Source organism: Petaurus breviceps, unplaced genomic scaffold (assembly GCF_028583685.1).
Source record: "Petaurus breviceps papuanus isolate PSGF00001 unplaced genomic scaffold, PetGlider_PUasm1.0 90897, whole genome shotgun sequence".
NCBI classification, from domain to species: Eukaryota; Metazoa; Chordata; class Mammalia; order Diprotodontia; family Petauridae; genus Petaurus; species Petaurus breviceps.
In genome coordinates, this window is record NW_027187374.1 from 1,617,688 (window position 1) to 1,624,302 (window position 6,615).

The 6,615-nt window shown below is 41.6% G+C and overlaps 1 protein-coding gene across 1 annotated transcript in view; it reads left to right on the forward strand.

Annotated features, from left to right (window-relative positions):
- AGPAT3 (1-acylglycerol-3-phosphate O-acyltransferase 3) overlaps nt 1-6,615 on the forward strand; it is a 182,162-nt gene that overhangs the window by 154,688 nt on the left and 20,859 nt on the right. The gene's annotated exons all lie outside the window — the stretch shown is intronic.

Consider the following 6,615-nt stretch of genomic DNA (forward strand, 5'->3'; position numbering starts at 1 on the left):
GGAAGAGTACATGGTAGGGAGTAAGGTGTAAGAAGACTGGAAAGGTAGGAGGGGGCTAGGTTATGAAGAACTTTGATAGCATTTCAAAATGCCAAACAGAGCATTTTGTACTTCCACTCCTGAAGGTAATAGGAAGCTATTAGGGTTTATTAAGTGGGGGTGGGTGGATGATATGATCAGACTTGTGCTTAGGAAAATCACTTTGGTGACTATATGGAAGATGGGTTGAAGTGGGGAGAGACTTGAGGCAGGCAGACCAACCAGAAGACTGTTACAATAATTCAGGCGTTAGGTGGTAAGGGTCTGTACTAGAATAGTGGAGAAAAGGGGGCATATTTGAGAGATGTTGCAAATGTGAAATCAATAAGCCTTGTCAACAGCATAGATATGAGAGGTCAGAGACAGTGAGATATCCAACATGACTTCTAGGTTATGATCCTGAGGGATTGGGAGGAAGATGTTGAGAGAACCCGCAACAGAATCCCTAGATTCAACAGGACCCCTAGAGTTAGAGGGCATGATTTGGTGGAAGATCCAGCAAAGCAGATAGAGAATGAGTGGTGTCCCAAAAACCTAAAGAGAAAACAGTATCAAAGAAGAGAGAGTGTCAAAGGCTTCAGAGAGACCAAGGAAAATGAGTATTGAGAAAAGGCTATTGCATTTGGCAACTAAGATTAGTAACTTTGGAGAGAGCAGTTTCAGTGGAATGATAAGGTCAGAAGACAGACTCTAAAGGTTAAGAAGAGACTAAGGAGAGAAAAAGTGGAGTTTAGCTATAAAAGGCAGAAGAGAATAGGGGGATAGTTAGCAGTGATGGAGAAGTCAAGTGAGGGCTTTTTCAGTGTAGGGGAGATATGGGTGTGTTTGTAGGCAGTAGGGAATGAATTAAATGAGAGAGATGGAAAATAAATAAAAGAGTGATGATGAAGGCAATCTGTTGAAAGAGAAAGGATGGAATGAGGGTAGCCATGGTAAGGAGAATGGCCACTTCATCATGGGAGACAGGGGTGAAGGAGCAGAAAGTATAAGAAGCATGTGATAAGAGATGAGGAAAAGGGGAGAAGAGGGAGTTCATGGTGAATGGACTCAGTTTTTTCTATAAAATGTGAGGCAAAGGTCTCAGCTAAGAGAATGGGGGGGGCGGTGAGGGGTGGCAGGGAAGGTTAAGGAAAAGATAGAGGAAGCTTAAGGAGGAATGAAAAGGTTTGGAAAAACAGCTGTGGAGAATGGGATAGTGAATTGACAAGGGAGTTATAGTAGTGAGGGCCCAGTTAAGGTTATGTAACATAAATTTGTAGTAGATACAGTCAGAATGGTTATGTGATTTTCTCAACTTTTGGTCAGCAGCATGTGGAGGCACAAAGGTGATGAATGATGGGAGTGATCCAAGGTTGAGGTTGGACTGGATATAATCAGCCATATGATAAGGGGGGTAGGGATTCAAGAGAGGAGGACAATGTAGAATTAAACTAGTTCATCAAGGAGTCAAGATGAAGAGGAGAGAATGGCTAGTGCAGGGAAAGATGGCCTGGGAGAAAATTAAGAGGTCAAGGGATTGGAAATCAAGGTACAGTGGGAGAAAAGAGTATGGTTAGGTAAACGAAGGCAGAGGGAGAAGCGAAGAGTCAATAAAATTATGGCCATATAAGGGAATTCCAGACTTTTTAAACAGAGGATGGTACATTTGTAAGGGATGGCAAGATCAAGAGTATGACCATCTTTGTGTGTGGCTGAGAATCTATCCCTTCTCCCCTAAATCACTGATACAAAACAAATTGGTTGGTTGGTTGTTATCCTTCATTCTCAAAGAGGACCGAAATTACATCACTGTCTTAGAGTCATGTTACGACGTGTCCCACTGTGGCTAATCAGACCAACACAAGCTCAGAATGCTCTACCATAGGTAGTCTACAAATAGTCTATTGAACATTTGGAGCGGATTGTCTAAATTTGCCCATCTCACATTTCTGTTGAGCTCAAAACAAATGCCATTACAACAAAGATCTACTTTCACATGAATATTTATTAAGTCCCTGCTATGTACATATCACTGTACTTAGTGGTGAAATAAGATCAGTACTTGCCTTCAGGGAGCTAATCTCCTAGTAGAGGAATCTAAGACATGTACATAGTAATTTAATATAAAACTGAATATGAGAAATACAGACAGTGGCTTTAAGAATTATAAAAACCCTAAGTGGAGAACTCAGGTTTCAAATAATGGGTATAATTTGAGCAGGCAGAGATTTTTGGGAAGGAATTGGGAAAAAAGAGCATTCTAAGTAATGAGTGAGTGAAGGTTCAGAGATGAAAAACTATGAGATATATTTTGAAAATAGTGCTTAAACCAGTTTGGCTGGAGTGCGTATGATAGGAAGAGTAGAAGTAGTGAGAGATCCTTTGATCCTGTAATTCAGTTCAATAAATGCTTATTAAGTGCTTATTATATGGGAAGTATTGTGCTATGCACTAGGAATACCTAGACAGAATGAAGACCAATTTTTGCCCTCAAAATGCGTATCTTCTAGGAGAGTGGAGAGGGACACAACATATATACAGATAAATACAAGATCATTTCAGGAGTGAGAAAACATTAACAATGAGGGAAATTAAGAAAAGCTTCCCACAGGAAGTGGCACTTGGACTGAACCTTGCATAAAGCTTTGGATTTAAATGAATAACTGAATGATAAGCCAACAGGCATTTCTTAGATATTACTATGTGCTTACTGTATTAAGTAATGGGGATGAAGATAAAAGCCAGACAGTCTCTGTTCTCAGTGAATTCACATTCTAATAGTGAGAGACAACATGAGAATCTGATCCATCTGCAGGGCAGATAGAAAGGTCCATTGGTACTTAGGGTATACCATTAATAGTAATATTTCTTTGTTGTCACTTCAGTTGATAAAACCATATCCTTTTCTAGTACTGAAATAATTTCAAGATGCCAGAGACTTTAGTGCCAAGAACTTTTTGGAGGTCTTCAGTAACTATGACTGCAACTCCTGAGGAGATAGTTGCCAGGTCAGATCTCTACAGGGGGTACTCTCCTGGATAATGGCTGCAGGCCAGGTTTAGTAGTAAGGCTTTGAGTAGAGGAGATGGCAGGGAACCTCTCCTATTCCTGTTTCTCATGGACCCAGGGTTCTGGGCAAGTCACTTAACCTCTGTTTGCTTTAGTTTCCTTAACTGTAAAAAATGGCAGAGCTATTGTTGGGATCAAATGAGATAATATTTTTAAAGCACTTAGCACAGTGCCTGGAATGTAATAGGCACCATATAAATGCTTATTCTCTTCCTTGAGCTGCCTCCGCCAAAAGGGGAGGTGTAAGTTGAGGTGGTACTTGGCAACTCCTATCTCTTTCTCAGGGTGCATTGCACCTTTAAAAGTGAAGGTGGTAGACATTTTATGTTTGCAAGCCAGCCAGCTCATACAGATGCCTTTCAAGTTTGTGATGAGAATTAGGCCAGTTGGCTAGAGTGCCAAACTGGACTCAGATTATGCAGAGCCTTGAAGTTATAGAATTCAGATATTGTTTGGTAGGCAATGAAGTTTCAGTGATAGTTTTATGAACAATGGAATGATTCCTAACTTCTGAAAATGAGATTTGTGTATTAGGAACATCCTCTGATAACAGTATATAGCATAGCTTAGCTTGAAGGAGATCCTAAAGGCAGAAAGTATGCGGACTATAACAGTATTCCAGACAAGAAATAATAACATCTGGAATAGTGTGATGGCAGTTGGATAACAATGATGAAAAACATGGCAGAAGTAAAACTGGCAGGACTTGGCAAATGATTAGATGTAGAGAGAAAGGGAAGAATAAAAGATGACATGGGTGTTAGCTATTAAAGGAAATAGAGAAATCAGGAACAGGAATGTGTATCTATGTGGGGGAAAATAAGTTGCTTTGGGCATATGTCAGAGGTCTCAGTGGGAGATCTACATTGCAAGTCTTGGGTTGGGCTGGAGTTGCAGATTTTGGAGTCATCTTCCATAGCTTAAACTATGGAAGAAAAAAGGAAGAAAAAAAAAGGAAGGAAAGAACCATCCTATTATCTTCAAGGTGCTATTATAAGTACTTTACAAAAATTATCTTATTTGATCTTCACAACAACCCTGAAAGGTGGGTGCTGTTATTATTCTGATTTGAGAGTTGAGAAAACTGAGGCAGATAGGTCAAGTCATAATAGGCTAAGTGACTTGCCCAGGGCCATGTAACTAGTAAATGTCTAAGGTTTGATTTGAACTCAGGTTCATTTTACTCCAGAGCTAATTCTCTACCCACTGTGCCACCTAGCTGCCTCTGTGGATTGGCTTGTCAAGAGAAAGAATATTGAAAAAGAAAATAAGATAGAAGATAGGAAAAAATAGCAGATAGCTAAGTAGTCAGATGAATAGTAGATTGTAGGAGAAGAGCAAGGAAGGAGAATAAAATAAAATAGAATTGAGATGACTAGAGAGCATCAAGAAAGATGTCATATGTTGCAGAGAGGGCAAGGAGGATGAGAACGAAGGAGGGGCCATTGGATTTGGCACTGCAGAAGTCACAGGAAATCCTTAGAGAAAACAGTTTCAATAAAGTGGTGGGGATGGAAGCCAAATTACAAGTGATGAGAAAAGTGTGCTTGTTGAGCAAGCACAAACTGCTTCAGAGCATCTTTTGTTCAGAAAATGGGTTAGTAGCTTGAAGGGGTAGTAGAATTGAAGGAAAGAGTTATTTTAGGAAAGAGTTAATTTACATGTATAGGTAAGAAGGGAAGGAGCTAGACTAGAGGAAGAAATTGAAAAGGTAAGAGAATGAATAATTGTCATAGGGATCAGAGTAATTAAAATGTCTAATTCCTCAAATAGGGCAGCTAGGTGGCACGATGGATAGAGTACCAGGCATAGAGTCAGGAAGACCTGAATTCAAATTCATCCTCAAATACTTACTAACTGTTTGACCCTGGGCAAGTCACTTAATTCTGTTTTCCTCAGTTTCCTCATCTGTAAAAAGAACTGGAGAAGGAAATGGCAAACCTATCCTTTATCTCTGCCAAAAAAAAAAAAAAACAACCCAAATGGGGTTCAAGATACAGGTGAAAAAGAACATTCCGGGAGTAGAAGCATGACCTTTCCGTGGGTCTGGCTTCCACCTTCCCCAATCCAAGTAAAAAGGGGACTTTAAACAAACTTTGGAGCTGCAGAACCCACAAAATGACACAGAGAAGCTAACCTCCCACTGAGGACAGCCTGGCAGGAATCCAGGACAGCACTCTGGGAGCCAAGCCCAGCCCCACACCTAGGCTTTAGCCCCAAGGCGGGCCTGACCAGCTGCTGGCAAGAGGGACTCCAGATCAGCAGCAGCCATGGCCAGTCCCAGATTTATCAACACATAGATGCGAAGGACAAAGTGAGAGGTCAGTGCAGTCTGGACTTTGGGACCAGTAAGTGGGAGTGCGTGGCTTTTATCCCCAGGGCGAGAAACTGCTGAGATGCCGGCACAGCCAGCCAGTGCCACGTGGCAGCTTCAGCTTCTGGCCTGTAGAGTGTAGGGGGGCCAAGCACCAGTCTGAGGGGTAATCGCTCTTGCTTTTTTTTTTTTTTTAAAGCAATTGGGGTTAAGTAACTTGCTCAAGGTTACACGGCCAGTTATTTCTGGGTGTGGTGCTAAGTATGGATTCGATCCCCCAGGTCATTCCAACATTGGGCCCATGCTCTTGCTCACTGAGCCACCTGGCCGCCCCTAAAACAAACTCCTTTTTTTTTTTTTGGAGGGCAATTGGGGTTAAATGACTTGCCCAAAGTCCCACGGCTAGTTTTTTTGGTGTGTGTGTTAAGTGTCTGAGGTCGGCTTTGAACTCAGGTCCTCCTGACCCCAGGGCCAGTGCTGTATTCACTGCGCCACCTAGCCAAGAACCCCAATCGTTCTTGCTTTAACCTGCTTGGATCTTTATTGCAGTCTAGGGTGGAGGTCCTGGGGTGTGTGTCCAGCTTGCCGGAGCATGTGGAGACCTCAGAAAGGGCACCCATCTAATACCTCTGGCAGCTGAGAAAACCCCAGCATTTTGGATGAAAGCTCCCCTGTCTGGTGGCAGAGTCCTACTGTGGCAAAAAGCCCAAAAGTCAAGTAATTGAGTGGCAAAATGAGCAGGCAAAGGAAACAAAGCAGACAGAAGATTCCAACATTTCACTCCCATTTTGGGGACAAAAAGGAGCAAAGCATGGAATAGGAGGAAAACAGTGAAGTCAGAACTCCTGCACCAAAAGCTTCAAAGGAAAATACAAGCTGGTTACAAGCCTTAGAGGACCTTAAGAAGCAGATAAGAGAAGTGGAGGAAAAATTGGGAAGAGAAATGAGAACAATGCAAGAAAATTATGAAATGAGAGTCAACAGCCTGACTGAGGAAAATAATACCTTAAAAAAGACTGACTCCAATGGAAAAGGAGACTCAAAAAGGCAATGAGGAGAAGAATGCCTTAAAAAGCTGAATTGCCAGATGGAAAAAGAATTTGAAAAGCTCAATGAGGAGAATCATTGCTTCAGAATTAGACTGGAGCAAATGGAAGCTAATGACTTTATGAGAAATCAAGATGCTGTTAAACAGATCCAAACAAATGAAAGAA